The 24,125-nt window shown below is 45.8% G+C and overlaps 1 protein-coding gene across 1 annotated transcript in view; it reads right to left on the bottom strand.

Annotated features, from left to right (window-relative positions):
- The window catches only part of pdcd4b (programmed cell death 4b), a 386,498-nt gene extending 362,623 nt beyond the window's left edge, over nt 1-23,875 (bottom strand). Inside the window, exon 1 of the mRNA XM_078565178.1 lies at nt 23,868-23,875. The gene's annotated coding sequence lies outside the window, so the exon portion shown is untranslated. The remainder of the gene's footprint in view (nt 1-23,867) is intronic.
- Between the last annotated feature and the right edge of the window lie 250 nt (nt 23,876-24,125).

The raw sequence follows: 24,125 nt of genomic DNA, 5'->3' as shown, positions 1-24,125 counted from the left end.
CGAATGTTTGAACTGTGTCCCCTCTCATGCTAGTCTCTCCCACAAGGGGAAACGTCCTTTCAGCATTGACCCTGTCAAGTCCCCTCAGGATCTTATATGTTTCGATAAGATCACCTCTCAACCTTCTGAGCTCCAATGGATACAGACCCAGACTGTTCAACCTTCCCTCATAAAATAACCTCCCCGTCCCCGGTATCCCAGCACCACTGGCAGTTCAGCACTCCCTCAGTGCTGCACTGGAATGTCAGTCTCGATTTTATGCTCAAGTCTTTGGAGTGGAATCCATAACTTTCTGATCCATGGGCTGCCCAGTGAGTCACAGATTGAATGAAAATGTCCGAGGTTTTATTTCATTCCTGTAGAACCTGAAGACCCGTGTAAATATGTGAAAGGTGGCAAGCAAACTGTTGATTATGTTGCAGATAATTTTCGCAGAATAAGTGCCAAAGTAGCTATTTTTAGAGAAACCAAAAAATCAAGCTAGAACTCACTGCTCAAGTCAAAAGTAATAGGTTCACATAACATTCCTTGGTCCCATTTTAACTAACCTGTTCATTTCAGCTAACTATTCTTAATCGAAGTTAATGCCTATCTATCTATCCCATGGGTTTGTATCTAATGCAGTGACCTTTTATAATGGGAGGCTGTTATTACACTCTGTTCGAACAGCACGTTTCTTAAAGGAATGCTAGCTGAAAATATAAGGAATCAGTGTAGCAAAACCAGAAGCCTTTCACAACAACTGTCAGGACAGTTTGCCAATTAACATAGTGATAATTGATATTTAGATCCTACTGGTCATTTGTCAAAATATTTTGGGCTGATGGGAACACACAGCTGGAATTAATTATTGTTACCAGACTCCGCATAATCCCATTAAAGCTGACCCAGTCTAGACTGGGGAGTGTTAAAACTTGCTTGTTTGATGTCACATTGCAGATTAAATGTTACAATTTTGAAGCATTTAGTTTAAAGTAATTTGAGTTACCCAAAGAGTGATGGGTGCTTTATTATAAGAGTGAAGGCATCATCCACACGTAAAATTCCATTTTTAACATACACGGACTACCCAGTAAAACTGCATGTTGTACTATAAAGTGACATAATGGGATAAAGTTTCTGTTAATTTGCACTAGTATTATCAGAGCAAAATAGGGGTAATAGGCTAAACCAATGCAAAAGATCAGGAAATTTTAAATGCAAGTTATGTCTAACATCAATGAGTTAACGTAATCTTTAACGCTGCTTTGAAGATCATTTCTCCCAAAGCTGGTGGAGTGCTGCATTGTTGAATGTCTTTTCAGATGAGTCACGAAACCAAGACCCCATTTTCCCTCTCGGGAAAAGTAAAAGATCCCATGGTGTTATTTTAAAGAAGAGCGGGGAATTGTCTCCAGTGTCTTACCAATACTCATCCCTCAATCAACAGTGAACTATTTCTATGGAAGGGTTCGATTTCAGGAAAGCTAGAGTCTAGAGCCAGATGTCAACGACCAATCTGATCAGAGAGCAATTTTAACGTAAGCTTGGTGAGGACAAAAGTAACCAAGACACCAGATCAAAATAATGCGTGTCTGTTTGAGGAGGTTTTTGAAATTGAGCTCGCTTTATTAGGTGTGTAAGCACTAGTAGGCATGTTTCAAAAAGTTTTGCATGTTAAAAAACATTTAATCTTCTAAGAAACTAGCCAGTGAACAAAACTAGCAAATGGTTCAATGTAGGTTTTTTGAAGTCACTTTCAGCAATTTAAAATCAGATTGAGAACTAGACACTTATTTTTATGATAAACCCATTTTCAGCCATTTTAATAAAACTGCCCCAGGTTACTGCTCTTAAATATATCAATGAATATATTTTAATGGAAAGAAAACAATAAACTGTTATGTTCTCTTACACTCTGCAATTGCTGGTTCATGGGAGGTTTCATGTTTGTGATTATGCAAAATAAGTTTGGGTGGAAATTTAAAGCATAACTTCACTTCAGAAACACAGCAATTTCAAGTGCAATTTGTACCCAGATGAGACCATAAGACGTAGGAGCAGAAGTAGTCCATTTGGCCCATCGAGTCTGCTCCGCCATTCAATGAGATCATGGCTGATCTGATTATCCTCAACTCCACTTTCCTGCCTTTTCCCCATAACCCTTGATTCCCTTACTGATTAAACATCTGTCTATCTCAGCCTTGAGTGTACTTATCAACCCAGCCTCTACAGCCCTCTGCGGTAAAGAATTCCACAGATTAACAACCCTCTGAGAGAAGAAATTCCTCCTCATCTCTGTCTTAAATGGGTGACCTCTTACTCTGAGATTGTGCTTCCCAGTTGTGCTCAAAGAGGAAACTGTACCCCAACTTTTTTGCAATTTGGCCTATTAAGCTCTCCAACTCATGTTCTTTTCTGCAGAGTCTGTGTGTATTCAGCTAACATCCCCCTGAGTAAAGCACTCCACATGCTCTGGCCGCTCTTCACTGACAAAAACAAAAAGCTAAAAGCTACTGCGGATGCTGGAATCCAAAACAAAAACAGAATTACCTCCACCGATGCTGCCAGACCTGCTGAGTTTTTCCAGGTAATTCTGTTTTTGTTTCTTCACTGACAAGCCTGTTTCTCAGCATGTGCTGCATAAAGTAAAATGGACACCAATGCATGCAGTATAAACCAAAAAGTATAATGCCCCCAGTTCTTGCAGAAGAAATGACAGCCAATTGGAACCAACTTTGATCAAGGATACACCAGCACCATGGGAAAGATTTGTCCCTGATTTTGAACACAGCAAAAAATTTCGTTTGAGGCAAAAAAATCCCCGGCGGCCACAACCTGGCACAAGTGCAGGGATGTATCCGCCAGGAATATCCCACAGTTGACCCTGGTGTTTTTCCCCGTCTCAGGGGAGGTTTCCTCATTGACATTCCAACAATGGTCACTCAGACACCTGCCTTCACCGTGGGTTGGAAAATTAGATCATTGCTGCAAGTTGCAGGGGGTTATACCTGATTAACCACACCCCTGGAAAGAAAACTAGTAGCTCAAGGGATAGTTTTCTAGTCTTGCAAACTCAAAGAAGATGTAATTTTGGAATATCACTCCTACATCACTAACTAGTTACTCTAAATAAATAGTATAAATGAGGCTACAGACTGCCACTAATTACAGTAAACCATTGGGAGAAAGGGAGGGGAAGGAAATCCTTATTATAATGTAACCTAATATTAATTAGTTTATTTACTTCAGGATTAATGTCATCATATCCAAATTAATGAGATGCTAACGTGATGTCCGTAAGAGCTGCTATTTATCTAATTCATGTGTTTAGCGTAAAAGCAGTGAAGCCAGAATGCAGAGAGCCCGTAAACTTCAGGGTCAGAACTTGCCCTTGGCAAATACTAAGATAGTAAGGGCAGTGAATGACTAGAATAGGCACATGGTCGCAGATGTCATAAATCAGGAACAAAATGACTGATATGCCCACAGAAATACTCAACAATGGTTGTAAAACGCTCCAGTCGTGGTGGCCTGCCAACAGGGGAATAACTATTGCTTGAAATAAAGTGCAAGGTCATGTTTAAAATGATAAGGATAAATCTGAGGCTAGTTGTTGTATTTGGGAGGTCAGTGCTTCACCTAAATTAAAGTCTTAATAAGAACAAGGTTATTAGCTGTAGTTCCGAGCAATCATTTCTCAGATTCAAGGTTCAGATATCTTTAGTAGCCAGTTCAATTCCTGAGACTATCAGTTCACTTTTAGTCTATCTTCTCAATCTTTTTTAGATCTCTTGCACCTGAACATTCTGCTCTTGAACATTTACATCCAACCCCTAACCACCCTGGCCTCATCAGCAAACCTTGACGGTTTTGCCTTTATTCTCATTTCATTGATATAAACTGTGAATAGCAAAGGTGCCCACACTTATCTTTGGGGCACCCCATGACATACCACTCCACCACAACTCTGTGTATGACCTCCCTCCATCTCCTTCGATGGAACAAGTTGTCAATCCACGACTCTCATTCCATAACTGATTGTCTACACAGCGCTGTATCGACTAATCCTAATCCTCGCCCTGTAAGTGTCTTATGATATGCTTCTTCACAAAGGCCTCAAACCGTTTACACATAAAAAAGGTCAAGGCTTATTTCTTTAAATATAGCTTATTGGTTGTCTCCTTTACAATCTTTGGTGCAATTCCTAATTCGATTGATTTGCAAATGGTCCTCACCAATGTGATTAATTTGGTCAGCCATTTCCTGAGGCACCCTTGGGTGCATGGGGTCCTATCCTCTTTCATTGCTTTCAATGTTTCCGACACTTCCCTATCAGTAATTACTGGCACCTTAAAATTTCCTCCTCATTTCCCAGAAAAGTAGACTTACTTACAAGCAGTGACTTATATGATCACTAATGCTCTACGAAATCTGGAAAAATAGCTTCACCTGCTATCCCCATTCATAACCAAATGTGACTAGCTAAAATCTGAATTCATCCAAACTGATTATTTCAGATTTATTGGCCAGAATTTAATGCCCATCCCAGGGGTGAGTTTGGAGAGGCAAGCTTCTCCAGCAAGACCTGGACAATATCCAGACTTAGGCTGACAAGTGGCAAGTAACAGTCACACTGCACAAGTGTCAGGAAATGACCAACTCCAACAAGAGAGAATCCAACCATTGCCCCTTGATGTTCAATGGCATTACCATTGCTGAACCCCCACTATCAACATCATGGGGGTTACCATTGACCAAAAACTGAACTGGACTAACCATATAAATACTGTGGCTACAAGAGCAGGTCAGAGGCTAGGAATCCTGTGGTGAATAACACACCTCCTGACTCCCCAAAGTCCGTCCACCATCTACAAGGCACAAGTCAGGAGTGTGATGGAATACTCCCCACTTGCCTGGATGTGCACAGCTCCAACAACACTCAAGAAGCTTGACACCATCCAGGACAAAGTAACCCACTTGATTGGCACCACATCCACAAACATTCACTCCCTCCACCACTGATGCACAGTAGCAGCAGTGTGTACCATCTACAAGATGCATTGCAGGAACTCACCAAGGCTTTTTCGACGCCACCTTCCAAACCCACGGCCACTACCATCTACAAGGACAAGGGCAGCAGATAGATGGGAATGCCACTCCCTGGAAGTTCCCCTCCAGGTCACTCATCATCCAGACTTGGAAATATATCGCCGTTTTTTCACTGTCACTGGGTCAAAATCCTGGAACTCCCTTCCTAACAGCACTGTGGGTGTACCTACACCACATGGACTGCAACAGTTCAAGAAGGCAGCTCACCACCACCTTCTCAGGGGCAACTAGGGATGGGCAACAAATGCTGGCCCAGCCAGCGAAGCCCACATCCTGTGAATGAATTAAAAAAGGTGGTGGTGGGGGGTGTGGAGGGCATTTAATCTGGCGGGAGGCTGGCACATGGGAACCCCACCGCCTTCCCGCCTTCTGCCATGATTATGTCCAGGGTGGAAAGCCTTCCCTCCTGCTGTCAATTAAGACCCTTAAGTGGGCAATTAATGCTCCACTGGCACTGTCTGCAATTTACAGTGGTTAGCCTCTGATTGGCCGGCAGCTCTTGAGGGGGGGTTGCAGAATTTCCACTCCTGGGGTCCTTGATCCCGAGGTGGTCCGCTACTCTCCACTTGAGTGCCTGTTCGGCATTTAATTTGGTGGGACTTCCATGTGATGTGGAACTCTCGCCAGCTCCCCATACCCTGTATTAAATACTGCTCAGTATTTATCTGTCAAGGGTCCACTCTGCAAAATTCAGGTTCTAAGCTGCATGAAGAAGCTAGCCCATCAAGGAAAAAGAAAAATATAAGAACAAGGACATAAATAAATTGCACCGAAGTCCAATTTCGACAGGTTTTATAACTGTTGGCTGATTCCTTCTAATGTATTGCTTCTTCTTCCCCTTTGATATATTTTTTATTGTTTAATGAGATGTGGGCGGTGCTGCCAAGGCCAGCATTTGTTGCCCATCCCTAATTGCCCTTGAACTGAGCTGCTTGCTAGGCCAATCAGAGGGCAGTTAAGAGTCAACCACGTTTTGTGGGTCTGGAGTCACATGTAGGCCAGACCAGGTAAGGATGGCAGATTTCCTTCTCTAAAAGGCATTAGTGAACCAGATGGGTTTTTACAACAATCGATGATTGTTGTCACGGTCGCCATCACTGAGACTAGCTTTGTATTCCAAATTCAATTTTTAACTTTTTTACTTTAATATATTCAAAGTAACATTGTAAATCCCGAAATTTTAAAGATCTTCATTCACTTACTAATTTATTAAAATAGAAAAGAATTGCTAGCAACAAACATTCAGTGCAGTTTTTAATTGTAAAAATAGATGACCAAGATTTCTTATCCATCTGATTACACATATAAAACATTCTTGTGTGCCCTCTCCAGCTCTGTAACCACCTCCTGCTCTACAATCTTCTGAGTTGTCTGCATTCCTCTAGTTCTGGTCTCTTGCACATCCCTCAATTTCCTTCAGCCCTTGATTGGCCGGTGTGTCTTCAGTCATTTAGGCCCCTACGCTCTGAAATTCCCTCCCTAGAACTCTCCACATCTCTACTTATTTTTTGCTCCTCCAGAACACTCTCTAAAACCTGTCTCATTGGCCAATAAAAACATTAAGAAATAAAAACTGGAGTAGGCCATTCAACCCCTCGAGCCTGCTCACCATTCAATAAGATCATGGCTGATCTGACTGTGGCCTTAATTTCACTTTCCTGCCTGCTCCCCCCCATAACCCTTTATAGATCCAAAATCTGTCTAACTCAGTCTTGAATATATCCAGTGACCCAACCTCCACTGCTCTCTGGGGAAGAGAATTCCAAACACTAACGCTCATCTGAGAGAAGAAATCCCTCCTCATCTCCGTCTTAAATGGGAAACACCTTATTTCAAAACAGTGCTTTTGGCAACAGTCTTTTCTAACCTCTCCTTATGCGGTTCAGTGTCAAATTTTGTCTAGTAATGCTCCTGTGAAGTGCCTTTAGAATGTTTTACTACAGTAAATGCAAGTTGTTGTTGCATTCTTTAAAAAAAACATTTACAGAATCCAGAATCATACTTCTTCCACACCTAGGGTACAGAAGAAATCAGTCCTCTTAAGTCTTTAAAGTTTGAACCAGAATTTCTTAGGAAAACCATTAAGGGCAAAGACCTTTCTCCCGTAATTGAGGTTTCTCTTGTCCAGCCACAATATTGTGGAGTACGATGGGACTTTCAAATTCATTACCATAAAACTTGTGACTCTTTTCCATTGCACATAAAATATTGACACAGGAAACCGTGTATTATTTATTCAACTAAACTAAAACCACAGGCATTCTTTTGTTGGTGGCAGAGGTAATATCCCCATTTTCATAACTACAGCTTGGAATAATCCATGACCATCATATTGTAAATGTTGCCGTCACTCCAACAGTTACTACTTTATCAGCCGGGATTTAATTTATCCAGCGATCGCCTATTTTCCAGAACTGTCAATAGATTTGACTGGATTTGGGTGTAGGATAATGGAATCTCAATGAAGGAAATACTTCATAAGGGCAGTGTGTCCCTGATTAATCAATAGGAAGGACGCCCCCTATGGGCTACACCAATAAGCAAGGGATGGTTTATAAATACTTTACTATAAAAACATATCTCCAGCCATTCGAAATATTTCATGAGGGAATGGTGTAAATTTGTAACAGGATTCAAACCTCCTGCACATGACCGTCAATATAATGCATTTTGAAGTTCTTCTAGATTAGTGATCAGCTGCCTAGGTTTTATCTGTCAATGGGACAAACTGCAAATGCAAACTTTACATTCATCTCTTATGTCACAAAGAGGAATGCCATTTGTCATGATAGGTCAGAGGAAATGCTGCTCTGTAAGAACATTATACCACGTATATACTGCCTATAATTCTATAATTCTGCTTTTAAAGTGGACCCAAGTGTTTTCTGGCCTGTCCCGGTATGTGCTACAGGCTTTTATTGCTGTAAATCGACACATCAGGAGATTAGTTCAAGGTGCTGTTAGGTTTTAGAGAAGGTCAACAAAACAATATTGTATGATAATTTGTCTACAACTATTCCCTGACCTACAGTGAAAAGTTGTGTAAGGTGCTGTCCCATAGATGTGATTCAAACTGGCTGCAGTGCCAATAGACACAGCAAAAGTTTAGATCTATAAAGTTTTGCATTTTGTTTCTGACTGTTACACTCCAGACATCCCAGATGTAAAATAATCTTTGAATGGCGAAGAGAAAGAAAGCTCCAAAGAAGAGCTATACAGACTTGAAACATTGAGATTTTCCAATCCTGCAGGACTGGGAATTCCCGCCCAAAGTCTTTTAGCTGGTCTGGGGGGAGGGGCAGAGGGGCGAGGGGGGAGGGGGAAGGGGAGGGGGTGGGAGGGTGGTAGGGAGGGGGGAGGGTGGGGGGGAGGAGGGGTGACGAGGGGGGAGGGGGAAGAGGAGGAGGGAGGAGGAGAGAGCAAGGGGGGTGGGGAGGAGGGGGAATGTGGGGAGGGAAGTGAGGGGGAGGGGGAGGAGGAGGAGGGGTGATGAGGGGGGCAGAGAGGGTACAGGAGGAGGGAGGAGGCGAGTGAAGGGGGGATGTAGGGTGGGGGGATGTAGGGTGGGGGGAGGAGGTGGAGGACAGGGGTGGGGGGCAAGATGAGGGGGAGGAGGGGGAGGGGACATTGGTTGCGTAAGGTGTCTCCTTGAACTTTAGTGGTGAGGTGGAGTGGGGGTTGGGGTGGCGGTGATGACATTAGTTGGGGTGTGGGGTGATGACATTGGCGGGGGCTGTTTGGGTGGGTTAGGGTGGGATGGTGACAGTGGCAAGGGGGGTGACTTAAAAGGCACCCAGGCATCCACAACGTCAGATCAAAGGCAGAGAGGTGTCGGCAAGGTCAGCCACCGGCCCAGCTCCGAAATTTAGTGCCGCCTCCTTGCACGTCCTCCCGGACCATGTCGAGTTGGGCAGGAATGTGCTGTACCTGCCCGATGGGAGGAGGAGGCCAAGCAGGGATACCAGCGCCACATGGGCACAGGTGGCCGATGCCGTCAGTGCCCAGGGGGTGCACAAGAGGTCGGCCACATGGTGCCAGGAGAGGATGAACGACCTTATTTGCTCCGCCAGGGTAAGTCTCATCAGGTGGTCGCATAAGCCATAAAGATTCCAATATGTCAGGGTCCAAGGTCCACTGGCACTGGCATCTCCTGCCTCACATCCACGCTGCACTGGATTTCCCACTGTGCCCCCCCCCCCACCCCACCCTCACCCTTCAGCAGACATGGGACACTGCATGGAGGGGGTGGGTAGGGGGGTGGGAAGCAGTTGAACCGGCTTAGGCACAGAGGGAACCAGCAACCTCCACAGGTCACATGCCTGTCTGAGCCTTCCCTTTGCATGTGGATTTGTTCAGCGCTCTGGAGGGAGCTGGTCCACAATCCTTCCATCCAATTCACACCAGTGATGATGTGCCACAAAAGTGGGATATTTTACGAGGGGAGGTTTGATAAATGACCCAATTTCCACCGCTCCGATCCTTCCACATGCTCGAACGTGTTCTGTTCTTTGTTCAGGAGAGGCTCCATCACAATCGCGGAGAACGTGGGGAGACGGGAGGGGAGGTGACCATTTTCCAGGTCTCTGATGGAATTCGAGGAGAGGGCATCTGAGCTCACAGGAGTGGAGCAGGACAGAGCCAGCGGTGATGGGGAGATCAGCCTCGGGTGTCCACCTGGTAAGGATTCATCCATTCAATGCAAACCTGAGGTAAGTGGCCAGCCCACTATTTCACCAACTGAGGTGAAAAGGCAGGAAGGAAGGGGGAGGGGTAATTCCTTTGGGGGGTGCCTAGTGCTCATCAGGGGAAACCCCCAAGATGTTATCCCCCGCCCCCCAACTTTATGCCCACCTTTCTCCCCGGTTTCTAAAACTCCCCATTCCTCCCTCCTCTCCCGTCCCCTCCTCCCTAAGGTCCCCAACCCTCCCCACCCAAAAAGCCCGACTTACCTTAGTCTGCCATCCATGACACTTCTTCCTGGGGTCTTCTGTAGCCCCAGCATTAGTCAGTACTTGCTTTTGGTTCTGCTGGGACTACTCACCTGCTGGCCAATCAGATTGGCTGGCAGCCCTCAAGGGCGGGACTTCCTTTCCTTGTGGGGCCAAAGTCCCACACTCAACTCATTAAGGTCGCTCCCGGTGTAATATCGTGTAATAGAGCAGCAGCACATTGTGATCCCAGTATAAACTTGCAGCTATATTAAGTGCAAATAAATATATAGTTTTTATTTATTCTTCAAATCCAAGCACCAGCCAAAACTTGCAATGAGTCCTATAATTTGCATTAGGAATCAAAATAAAAGGAAAGAAAGACAAGTGGGATGCACAAACCCATTGCTCCCTCTGTCAGTGACTATTATGGACATAAATCTCAGCCAGAGGTTATATTCTGTGAGGAGAGAAATGTGACAAAATGGTAAAGTGGGGAGATCCAAAAAAGAGAGATGGAAAAACAGCAATTTTTATGGGGGCGTATGTAAAAAAGTCAGAACTGTACTTTGCACATGACCAAGAACTTATAAAGAGTAATTTGTTCCTTTGCCAAAATCTGAAGTTTAGTCCCTGCTTGTCTCAAATGTTAATGATCCCGGCATCTGTAGTTTTTTCAGCAAAACAACAGGTGTTTGTGCTTCGGCAGTGAATAGAGTGATTAAATCTTTTTACCATTCTTTGGCTGGGTTTTTGTGCTATTTCCTGGAAAGTAATTACCTCTTCCAGCTACAGTTTTCTGTCAGCGCTTCAGGGCGAAGTTTTAAGCTTAGAAGTTTCCAACTTGCTTCGAAACAAAGAGTAAAATGTTTATCTGACTCCAAACCTTTTGATTTTATTGAACGATATGGAACTATTTTATTTAATCTAAATTCGCCATGAAATCCCATAAAGCCCAACTCTGTCCAAGGCTTTCTGGGGATACATCTTAGCACCTCTCCCATTTCTATGGAGGACACAGGGAAAAGCTTATCTAACGGAGCGCAGCTGAGGAAACTGAGTGCAAACTTGGAGTTTGGTGAGAGGGGGAGTTCAGTGAAGCGGGGGGAGGGGAAGGAAGTGTTTCTTTTTCTATTTTTCTCACCCTGTAGGAATTGGTTCTTGCTCTACTACAGGGGACAGAGCTGTTTGGTGAGAATCTGGTAAGTGGCTAAGGTCTATTCTACTCCTAAGGTTTAAAATAGTTTACAAATTGGTTGTAAAGCTAACAAAATATATAAGAAAGCAACGTAAATAAGTAAATAATATAATTAAGTAATTATTTAAAACACATTAAGGATGGCAGGACAGGTGACGTGTCAAGGCTGCAGCATGTGGGAGCTCCTGGATAACACTGTGATCCAGGGCAAACACGTCTACAGTAAGTGTTTGTGGCTTGAGGAACTTCAGCTCAGAGTCATTGAGCTGGAGGCTGAGCTGCAGACACTGCGACACATCAGGGAGGGGAAAAGTTACCTGGATGCTTTATACCAGGAGGCAGTCACTTAGGATAGGATCTTCTAATTTGGTCAGTGGTCAGGGACAGGAGGGTGTGACTGTAAGTGAGGCAGGTAAGGGGACCCAGAGTGCAGGAGTGCAGGAGTGTCAGCATCTGCAATTGTCCAACAGCTTTGAGGTTCTCTTAGTTTATTTGGATGAGAGTGGGGGCTGCAGAGTGGATAAGCAAACTGACCATGACACCATGGTACAGGCAGCCATTCTAGTGAAGGGAACAAAAATGAATGTAGTGTAGTAGGGGACAGTATAGTGAGGGGGATTGACACTGTTCTCTGCAGCAAAGAGTGAGAGTCCAGGTGGCTGTGTTGCCTGCCCAGCACCAGGGTTCAGGACATCTGCTCAAGGCTGCAGAGGAACTTGCAATGGGAAGAGGAGGATCTGGTTTTCATGGTCCATATAGGTACCAATGACATAAATAGAACTAGGGAAGAGGTTCTGCATAGAGAGAATGAGGAGCTCGGTACTAAATTGAAATTAATCCGTGGATTATTACCTGAGCTGCGTGCAAATTGGCTTAGGGTACATAAAAATTAGAGAGATGAACATGTGACTCAAAGATTGGTGTGGGAGAAGTGGGATCTGGTTCGTGGGGCACTGGTACCAGTGCTGGGGAAAGTGGGAGCTGTTACCATTAGGACAGTCTACACCTGAACCATGCGGGGACCAGTGTTCTTGTGAACCACATAACTAGGGAAGTAGGGAGGATTTTAAACTGAATAGTGGGGGCAAGGGATCAAATGTGGGAAAGATGTGATATATCAAAGAGTAAGAGACAAAGTAAGGGAGAAAAATGGTAATATGGGAAATGAGGGTCAGAGAATGACAGGAAGGGACAGAGAAAAAAAACCTAAGAATGCACCAAGAATCAAGACTAGATGTCACAAAGATAACAAAAAGATAAAACTAAAGGCTCTGTATCTGAATGCATGTAACATTCATAACAAAGTAATCAAATTGATAGCCCGTATTGAAGTAAATAAATATGATCTGATAGCCATTACAGAGACATGGCTGCAGGAAGACAAGGATTGGGTCCTGAATATTGAGGGGTCTATGACATTAAAGAAGAATAGGAAGCTAGGTAAAGGTGGAGGGGTAGCACTGTTAATCAAGGATGGCATTTGTGCAACAGTTAGAGATGACCTCGGTTCAGGAGATCAGGATGTAGAATCAGTTTGGGTGGAGCTGAGGAATAGCAGGGGAATGAAGTCACCAGTGGGAGTGGTCTACAAGCCCCCTGGTAGTAACCACAATGTAGGACAACGTATACAAGAAGAAATATTGGGTGCTGTGATAAAGAGACGACAATAATTATGGGTGAATTTAATCTACATATAAACTGGAAAAATCAGATTGGCAGTAGTAGCCTGGATGAGGAGTTCATAGAATGCTTCAAAATAGTTCCTTAGAGCAGCACATTCTGGAACCAACCAGAGAGCAGGTTTTATTAGACTTGGTATTATGTAATGTGACAGGATTGATTAATGACCTCAGGGTAAAGGCACCCTTAGGTAGCAGTGACCACAATATGATTGAATTTTATATCCAGTATGAAAGGGAGAAAAGTGTGTCTAAGACTAGTATTTTAAACTTAAATAAGGGCAACTGTGTGGGCATGAAAGCTGAGCTAGCTGAAGTTAACCGGGATACTAAGCTAGGAGGTAAATCAATAGAGAAACAGACATGTAAGGGGATTTTTCAGAATAAGTATATTCCTACTATTAAAAAAATTCTAAATAGAGGGCCCACCATCTGTGGTTAACTAAAGACATTAATGAAAGCATCAAACTTAAGGAAAAAAACATATCACTGCGCAAAGATGAGTGCTATGTCAGATGATTGGTCAGAATATAAAGAAAAGCAGATCATGACTAAAAGATTAATCAGGAGAAAGAAATTACAGTATGAGAGGAAGCTAGCTAGAAATGGAAAAACGGATAACAAGAGTTTCTACAGGTATTTAAACAGGAAAAGATGAGGTAAAGTGAGTGTTGATGCTCTAGGGAGTGAGAATGGGGAGTTAAGAGTAGATAATAAGGAATTGGTGGATGAAATGAACAAATATTTTGCTTCTGTTTTCACTATGGAAGATACAAAAAATATTCCAGTAATAGCTGTAAATCAGGAGATGGAAGGGAGCGAGGAACTTGGTGAAATTACAATCACTAGGGAAGCAGTACTGAGCAAACTGACGGAGCTGTGGGCTGACAAGTCTCCAGTCCTGGTGGACTTCATCCTCGGGTTTTAAAAGAGGTGGCTAATGAGGTAGTAAGTGCGTTTGTGCTGATTTTCCAAAATTCCATCAGACTGGAAAGTAGCAAATTTAATCCCTCTATTCAAGAAGGGAAGGAGGCAGAAAACAGGAAACTATAGAACAGTTAGCTTGACGCCTGTCATGGGGAAGGTGTTAGAGTCAATCATTAAAGAGGTTATAGCTGGACACTTAGAAAAACACAAGGTAATCTGGAAGAGTCAGCATGGTTTTATGAAAGGGAAATCATGTTTAACCAATTTATTGGAGTTCTTTGAAGGAATAACATGCGCTGTGGATAAAGGGGAACCTGTAGACGTGTTGTACTTAAATTTCCAGAAGGCATTTGATAAGGTGCCACATCAAAGGTTATTGCAGAAAATAAAAGCTCATGGTGCAGGGGGTAACATATTAGCCTAGACAGAGGATTGGCTGCCTGGCAGAAAACGGAGAGTATGCATAAATGAATCTTTGTCTGGTTCGCAGGATGTGAGTAGTGGGGGTCTGCGCTGGGGCCTCAAATTTATAATTTACATCATTGACTTAGATGAGGGGAGCGAAGGCATGGTGGGAAAGTATGTTGTGAAGAAGACACAAGGAATTCGCAGATGGATATAGATAAGTTGAGTGAGTGGGTAAAAATCTGGCAGATGGAGTATAATGTGGGAAAATGTGAAGTTGTTCACTTTGGCAGGAAGAATAAAAAAAGCGGAGTATTACTTAGACGGAGAGCTACTGCAGAATTTACAGGTGCAGAGGGATCTAGGTGTTCTCATGCATGAGTCACAAAAAGTTAGTATGCAGGTGCAGCATGTAATCAAGAGTGTTAATGGAATTCCTTTACTCCGAAAGGAATTGAATATAAAAGTAAGGATGTTATGCTTCAGTTATACAGGGCATTGGTGAGGTCACATCTCAAATACTGTGTGCAGTTTTGGTCTCCTTATTTAAGGAAGGATGTAAATGCGTTGAAGGCAGTTCAGAGGTGGTTTACCAGATTGTTACCTGGAATGAGTGGGTTGTCATATGAGGATAAGATGGACAGACTGGGCTTGTTTCCAATGGAGTTTAGAAGAGTGAGCGGTGATTTGATTGAAGTATGTATGATCCTGAGCGATCTTGATTAGACATGGAAAGGATGTTTCCTCTTGTTGATCAGTCCAGAACTAAGGGGCACTGTTTTAAAATTAGGGGTCGCCCTTATAAGACAGATATGAGGGGAATTTTTTTCTCTCAGAGGGTTGTGCGACTTTGAAACTCTCTGCCTCAGAAGGCGATGGAGACAGGGTCACTGAATATTTTTAAGGCAGAGGTAGGTAGATTCTTGTTAGGCAAGGGAATCAAAGGCTATCGGGATTAGATGGGAATGTAGAACTCGAAACACTAACAAATCAGCCATGATCTTATTGAATGGCAGAGCAGGCTCGAGGGGCCAAATGGCCTCCTCCTGCTCCTATTTCATATGCTCATATGTTCATATTCATTAGGGAGGTCTTCTTTCACCTATCCTCCCACTCTGCTCTTCACTACAACATGTTTTTGTCTTTTTCTATTTGATCAATGCTCCTCCAGAAATTTCTTCCTAAACTCCAAATATGTCTCTTTCTTGCCTCCTGTGTTCTGGCTGTATTTAAATCAAGACTCACCATGACACTTCACCCTTCCTCAGTTTTTACTGTTTAACCTCAAACATGCCCTTTTGTTTCGATTTAAAGTATTGTAACTGCATTATATTTGTATTGGGCTCTGGCACCACTTCTGGTTATAGTTTTTTTGCATCTACCCTTACTGTCCTAAGTTTAATATTTCTTTCTTAACAGCTTCAACCAATGAAAACTACTCTGTGTTCCTTATTTCTTATATACTGGACCTTGTTTGTCTTTTTTAGCTAACTTGGGGTGAAACTTTCTGTGCCCTCTGGCATCGGGCATGTCTGGCAGCATGAGCGGGCAATATGGCTAGAGGGCCAAAAACCAGTTTCACAGTGTCATGAAACAAGTTTGCAATCGTCTGCTCTGCCTGTCAATGGCTGTGTTTCCCACCAGTGCACACAGGAACCTCATTGTAACACGCCTGCATATCATTATAAAGCCCATCCCGCCGGAATCAACCCCCACACTGGACCATTCGAGCACACTGGCGTGATTTCACACTGATATGTTCCACAACAGCATCCATAAGGCCTGCATTTGGCAGGCTGCACTTCCAGAGGAGCTTGGAGGTGAGTGCACAATAACATTGCACAGCGCCTGCAAGGGTCGCCTATTGGACTTCAAGGTTGAGGCACGTTGTTGGGGTGGGAGGGAAGGGCTGCCCTGTGGCTGAGGTGAGTTGAGCCGGGGGAGGGGGGGGGGGGAAATACGGTGGGGTAGGGGGGAAGGGCTGCCCTGCAGTTGAGGTGAGTTGATCGGGGGTGGGAGGAGGGGAAGGGCTGCCCTGCGGCTGAGGCGAGTTGGGGGGATGTGCAAGGGCTGTGCTGCAGTTGATGTTGGTGCACAAGAACATGCGGGGTGGGGGGAGAGGGAAGTGGCCCTGACATTGGGGAAGGTCCTCCGCAGCTGAGACAGTTCAGATGATTGGAGTGGGGCCTCCAGCTTATCTGCCCACTCAGCAACACAGAGGCATGAAAGTGCCACCAAGTGCTCCAGAGCTTTTCACCCCTCGGGCACAGACTGTAAACTAATGAGTGTTTTAGTGAACTGCAGAACAGTTGGATGACTGGGCACATTGTACAATCTCCTCGCTAAATCTGGCCATGGAGCAGTCACCGGCGGAGGCCCCTTGCAATGTCATCGTTCCAGTTTGGACCAGTCTCTCCCATGGTTCAAGCTAACAGTGCAGCCTTGCAGTGTGGGTTAGGAGAATGCCTGTGCCTGAGCTGAGAGCACAGCCTGCAGTCCAGTGGGCAAAGCTGCTGCCAATCGGTCAGGGGGTGTGGGATGGAGGAGAGTTGGGTTTCGGGCAGCCATGCAATGCACTAAACTCTGGCCTTTAAGAGACCTTCAGACTAAACCAAGAGAGGTTTTTAGTACACCCATGCTAACGCATGTGTCTCTCTTTCATCCTGCAGGAGGAGTATATCAGGAGCATGGAGCCTGGTGAACTAGCTGTATGCCTTGTGGCGTACAGAGAGCAGAGACGAAGGAGATGAGAGCAATGGAGGCACCACACCATCAAGAGGAAGGGGTGGCTGGGGCCTACACACCGCTGAAGAGCCACTGAGAGCCATCGCTGGTCGGCATCTGGCCAAACCCAGGGTCTATAGACACCGCCTTTCATTCCTGCAGATGAGCGAGAACTAGTGTCACCAAAGACTGCGTGTGTCTAGGGAACTGGTCGGTCAGATCTGCCAGCTACTGCAGGATTTGGTGCCACAGGAACATGGAGGGCATTCATTGCCAGTGGCTGTGAAATTGACTGCAGCGCTCAGTTGTTATGCTAGTGGCTCCTCTCAGGGCTCCACAGATGGCCTTTGTTTTTTATTAATTCATGGGATGTGGGCTTCGCTGGCTGGGCCAGCATTTATTGCCCATCCCTAGCTGCCCTTGAGAAGGTGGTGGTCAGCTGCCTTCCTGAACCGCTGCAGTCCATGTGGTGTAGGTACACCCACAGTGCTGTTAGGGATGGAGTTCCAGGATTTTGACCCAGCGACAGTGAAGTAAAGGCCGATATATTTCCAAGTCAGGATGGTGAGTGACTTGGAGGGGAACTTCCAGGTGGTGGTGTTCCCATCTATCTGCTGCCCTTGTCCTTCTAGATGGTAATGGTTGTGGGTTTGGAAGGTGCTGTCGAAGGAGCCTTGGTGAATTCCTGCAGTGCATCTTGTAGATGATACACACTGCTGCTACTGAGCGTCGGTGGTGGAGGGAGTGAATGTTTATGGATGTGGTGCCAATCAAGTGGGCTGCTTTGTCCTGGACGGTGTCCAGCTTCTTGAGTGTTATGGGAGCTACACTCATCCAAGCAAGTGGGGAGTATTGCATCATACTCCTGACTTGTGCCTTGTAGATGGTGGACAGGCTTTGGGGAGTCAGGAGGTGGGTTACTAGTTGCACGATTCCTAGCCTCTGACCTGCTCTTGTAGCCACAGTATTTATATGGCTAGTCCAGTTCAGTTTATGGTCACTGGTAACCCCCATGCTGTTAATACTGGGGGATTCAGTGATGGTAATGCCATTAAACATCAAGGATCGATGGTGGATTCTCTATAGAATCCAAGGTATAGAACCAAGGTATAGAACCATGGTTAGGCCACACTTGGAATATTGCGTGCAATTCTGGTCACCACATTACCAGAAGGATATGGAGGCGTTGGAGAGGGTGCAGAGGAGGTTTACCAGGATGCTGCCTGGCCTGGAGGTTATTAGCTATGAGGAGAGGTTGGAGAAACTCGGATTGTTCTCACTAGAGTGACGGAGATTGAGGGGCGACTTGATAGAAGTTTACAAAATTATGAGTGGCATGGACAGAGTAGATAGTCAGAAGCTTTTTCCCAGGGTGGAAGAGTCAATTACTAGGGGACATAGATTTAAGGTGAGAGGAGAAAACTATAAAGGAGATGTGCGGGGCAAGTTTTTTACGCAGAGGGTAGTGAGTGTCTGGAATTCGCTGCCAGAGGAGATGGTGGAAGCAGGTACAATAGTGGTGTTTAAGAGGCAGCTTGACAAATACATGAATAGGATGAGAATAGAGGGATACGGACCCCGGAAGTGCAAAATGTTTTAGTTGACGGGCAATATGATCAGCGCAGGCTTGGAGGGCCGAAGGGCCTGGTCCTGTGCTGTACTTTTCTTTGTTCTTTGTTCTCTCCTGTTGGAGATGGTCATTGCCTGACACTTGTGTGGTGTGAATGTTACTTGCCACTTGTCAGTCCAAGCCTGGATATTGTCCAGGTCTTGCTGCATTTGGACATGGACTGCTTCAGTATCTGAGGAGTCACGAATGGTGCTGAACATTGTGCAATTATCAGCGAACATCCCCACTTCTGACCTTATGATGGAAGGAAGGTCATTGATGAAGCAGCTGAAGATGGTTGGGCTGAGGACACTACCCTGAGGAACTCCTGCGGTGATGTCCTGGAGCTGAGCTGACTGACCTCCAACATCTTCCTTTGTGCTAGGTATGACTCCAACCAGCGGAGGGTTTTCCCCCGATTCCCATTGACTTCAGTTTTGCTAGGGCTCCTTGATGCCACACTCCGTCAAATGCTGCCTTGATGTCAAGGGCAGTCACTCTCACCTCGCCTCAGGAATTCAGCTCTTTTGTCCATGTTTGAACCAAGGCTGTAATAAGGTCCGGAACTGAGTGGCCCTGGCAGAATCCAAACTAGGCGCCAGTGAGTGGGCAAATGCCGCTTGATAGCACTGTTGATGACCCCTTCCATTACTTTGCTGATGATCACAAGTAGACTGATGGGGCGGTAAATGGCCGGGTTGGATTTGTCCTACTTATTGTGTACAGGACATACCTGGGCAATTTTCCACATACTGGGTAGATGCCAGTGTTGTAGCTGTACTGGAACAGCTTTGTTAGGGGTGTGGCAAGTTCTGGAGCACAAGTCTTCAGAACTATTGTCGGAATATTATCAGAGCCTACAGCCTTTGCAGTATCCAGTGCCTTCAGCTGTTTCTTGATATCACGTGGAGTGAATGGAATTGGCTGAAGACTGGCATCTGTGATGCTGGGGACCTCCGGAGGAGGCCGAGATGGATCACCAATCGGCACTTCTGGCTGAAGATTGTAGCAAATGCTTTGTCCCGGACGGTGTCCAGCTTCTTGAGTGTTATGGGAGCTACACTCATCCAAGCAAGTGGGGAGTATTCCATCACACTCCTGACTTGTGCCTTGTAGATAGTGGACAGGCCAAAGCCAAAGGCAGTCAGGAGGGGAGAAGCCTTATCTTTTGCACTGATGCGCTGGGCTCCCCAATCGTTGAGGATGGGGATATTTGTGGAGCCTCCTGCTCCAGTGAGTTGTTTAATTGTCCACCACCATTCATGACTGGATGTGGCAAGACTGCAGAGCTTAGGTCTGATCCGTTGGTTGTGGGATCGCTTAGCTCTGTCTATCACTTGCTGCTTATGCTATTTGGCATGCAAGTAGTCCTGTTTTATAGCTTTACCAGGTTGACACCTCATTAGGTAAGCCTGGTGCTGCTCCTGGCATGCCCTCCTGTACTCTTCACTGAACCAGGGTTGATCCCCTGGCTTGATAGTAATGGTAGAGTGGGGATATGCTGGGACATGTGTATTCGAGTACAATTCTACTGCTACTGATGGCCTACAGCGCCTCATGGATTCCCAGTCTTGATTTGCTAAATCTGTTCGAAATCTATCCCATTTAGCGCGGTGGTAGTGCCACACAACACAATGGAGGGTATCCTCAATCTGAAGGTAGGACTTCATCTCCACAATGACTGTGTGCCGGTTACTCCTACCGATACTGTCATGGACAAATGTATCTGCGGCAAGCAGGTTGGTGAGGATGAGGTGAGTATGTTTTCCCCTCTTGTTGGTTCCCTCACCACCTGCCACAGGCCCAGTCTAGCAGCTACGTCCTTTAGGACTTGGCCAGCTCAGTCAGTAATGGCGCTACCGAGCCACTCTTGGTGATGGACATTGAAGTCCCCCACCCAGAGTACATTCTGCGCTCTTGTCACCCTCAGTGCTTCCTCCAAGTGGTATTCAACATGGAGGAGCACTGATTCATCAGCTGAGGGAGGGCACTACGTGGTAATCAGCAGGAGGTTTCTTACCCCTGTTTGACCTGATGCCATGTGACTTCATGGGGTCTGGAGTCGATGTTGAGGACTCCCAGGGCAACTCCCTCCTGACTGTATATCACTGTGCTGCCACCTCTGCTGGGTCTGTCCGGGGATGGTGATGGTGGTGTCTGGGATATTATCTGTAAGGTATGATTCTGTGAGTGTGACTATGTCAGGCTATCGCTTGACTAGTCTGAGGCAGCTCTCCCAATTTTGGCACAACAAAAACAGAAAAACCTGGAAAAACTCAGCAGGTCTGGCAACATCGGCGGATAAGAGCAAAGTTGACATTTCGAGTCCTCATGACCCTTCAACAGAACTAAGTAGAAATAGGAAAGGGGTGAAATATAAGCTGGTTTAAGGGGGGGTGTTGTTGGGACAAGCAGCCAGTGATAGGAGGAGATAACCAAAATATGTCACAGACAAAAGAACAAAGAGGTGTTGAAGGTGGTGATATTATCTAAAAGAATGTGCTAATTAAGAGTGGAGAGCAGGACAAGCAAGGTAGCTCTAGTGGGGGTGGGGTGAAATAAACGATGGATGGAATACATTTAAAAATAATGGAAATAGGTGGGAAAAGAAAAATCTATATAAATTATTGGAAAAAACAAAAGGGAGGGGGAAGAAACGGAAAGGGGGTGGGGATGGAGGAGGGAGTTCAGGATCTAAAGTTGTTGAACTCAATATTCAGTCCGGAAGGCTGTAAAGTGCCTAGTCGGAAGATGAGGTGCTGTTCCTCCAGTTTGTGTTGGGCTTCACTGGAACAATGCAGCAAGCCAAGGACAGACATGTGGGCAAGAGAGCAGGGTGGAGTGTTAAAATGGCAAGTGACAGGGAGGTCTGGGTAATGCTTGTGGACAGACCGAAGGTGGAGGGTGCGGGTGAGCGCTGTGACATGTCCTCTAGAGGTTTCTTCGGGCTTGCTCAGAGGCTCTGGGCCATGGACTCCATTGGTTGTTTCCCAGATGTGCCTGCGAAAGCAAGGGGATATAATTAGTGCATGGCAGTGGCCTGTAAAACAGGATACGTCACTCACAGCATGGTTGTCCAGTGGATGTTGCACTGCTGGACCCTCACTAGGTAGAACACCACCGACCTCACCATCAGCACAGGACCCGTCCAGATCCTTGCCGGCCAGCTGGATGGCTCCATTTTCAAAGTCTGTGAGAGCCTTGATGTCGGGCATTCCTCCACCAGTCTGTGACCTCTCCCTCGTGTTGTGTGCCTGCTTGTTCTGCATGAATACAGATGGAGAGAGTGTAAGCAGGATGCCTGCCAAGCCAGATGATAAGGATGCCTGGCATATGTGGGTGGTGAGTGGTCCTATGGACCAGATGAAGACAATGAAGGTGTGTGTGAGTGAGTGAATGGTGATGTCCCTTGAACCAACAGTGAGTGAGGGCCCTGTGGATGTGTGATGGGTTTGTGAGTGTGTGAGTTGAGAGTGATGAGAAGAGTGACTCACCCTGGTGGAATGGAGGAGACCATTCATCCTTTTTTGACACTGGGCGGCTGCTCTTTTGCAGGGTGTTGGCGCTGACCACCTCTGCCACTGTCTCCCAAGCTGGATTGTTGATGTTGCTGCCCATCCTGCAGCCAGAGCGGGGGTAGAGGGCAGCAGGGCGAGCCTCCACCAAAAGGCACTCGAGGGATGCGTCATTGAACCTGGGGGCTACAGTCTTTTTGTCTTTCGGGGCCATGTCATGTTTGCAGCAGTCGTGGGCTGGAAGCGCTGAGAGGTGTGCACGCGGCTTTAAATATGGCACCTGGCGTGATGAAGCAGCGAGGTGATGGCGTGGTGGGTGAATGAGAGTCCGCCCAGCCATCAAAATGGCGTGTTTCCCGGGAATGCATAATTAATGAGGCAGGATCGGGATGATACGGTGTGAAAAGCTGCCTGGTAAAAAGTTATTTTTCCTGCCTGAAACTGCACTTAGTGCAAATCTGGGATGATTCCGCCCTTGGTGTTTAGCTTCCCATTAACTGTGTCTTGCAAAAGGCCCTTGCCAAGTTGCACTGACTTCCTGTTCCCCCAAAGCTCCAACGTTTAAAAGCCTTGCCTTTTAGTTTTAAATCTTCCCTTGGTTACGCCTCAGCCTAACTCTGCCTCAGGTTCTATTTCGCCTCCTGCACCACCCAGTCCTCCAAAGCTGCCTTTTGTGCATTTCCCTCTCCTTTTGACCAATCATCACTATTCCAAAACTTGGAATAATTTAACTCTCTCCATGAAGGAACAGTCCAACTTCTGTTATATTGTTCCTTCAAAAATCTGGTACTACAGAACCAGTTCCTGAACGAGTACCTTTTTTTTAAGCACGTTTCTTTCTGGGGGTGGTGGTCATTTCAAATTTGGGTGATGGTATAAAACAGGCCAAATCGAATTAGCCACCCACTGAAGTCAATGGAAGGGTAGATCTTCTGACATTGGCCAAAAGTCAAAATTTCCCACAATGTGATTCCAGCTTCGTGATGTCACCTTTTCAAGGTTTTTATTTAGAGACAAAGTTTCTCTGAAAAAATGGAATGAGTTTTTTTTTTATTCGTTGAGTTTTTTTTTATTCGTTGATGGGCTGTGGGCATCACTGGCCAGGCCAGCATTTATTACCCATCCCTAGTTGCCCTAGTGCAGAGGGCATTTAAGAGTTAACTACATTGCTGTGGGTCTGGAGTCACAAGTAGGCCAGACTGGGTAAGGACAGCAGATTTCCTTCCCTAAAGGACACTAGGGAAACCGGTGGGTTTTCACAACAATTAGCAATAGTTTCATGGTCATCATCAGACTTTTAATTCCAGATTTTTATTGAATTCAGATTCCACCATCTGCCATGGCGGGATTTGAATCCCAGTCCTCAGGGCATTACCCTGGGTCCCTGGATTATGAGTCCAGTGACAATACCACAACACCATCACAGTGGCATAATTTCCTCTATGTTTGTTGGGCACTTTGGAGGTCACACATGCTCAACGGCTGAGATTTTGATCTTGCTGCCCTCTATCTTTAGATCCTTAAATGTACCATCAGATCTCTAATGCCTGGCTACCCCCTGCTGCGTCATTGGTGGCTATTTGATCAGACACTGTGCTCATGTCTTCCGGAATGCCCAGCCTAGCTCCCCTCAATTCACCAACTGCTTCCCAAAGGAAACCCTTCTTTTTTGGCCACGTCTCCAGATCCATCTCCCTATCCTGCTCAGCACCTCCTCATTCTCAAGTGCTTTGAGATGTCTCCCTGCACCTGAGAGACAGAATTTAATCCAGGGGACAGGGGACCACCCACTGGCTGGAGAGCTGGCGGGGGACAAGGGTTGCCTCCTTTGGAGAAGGACTGTCGTATAAAGTGCCAGCCAGACGCTTAAGCAATCTTCCCCAGATCAGGGACCCCGGAGGGAGAAATTCCGACCCCAAAGAGCTGCCTGCCAATCAGGGGCCAGCAGTTCCTCATAGCCATCGGCACTATCGAGGAGCGATGGTGGGTGCCAGCAATGCGCCCAGCAGAGGCCCAGGGTTAGCAACGGACCCCAGGCCAAAGGTGAGG

This window comes from Cetorhinus maximus, chromosome 20 (assembly GCF_964194155.1).
Source record: "Cetorhinus maximus chromosome 20, sCetMax3.hap1.1, whole genome shotgun sequence".
NCBI lineage: Eukaryota > Metazoa > Chordata > Chondrichthyes > Lamniformes > Cetorhinidae > Cetorhinus > Cetorhinus maximus.
This window is presented reverse-complemented; position numbering and strand designations above follow the sequence as displayed.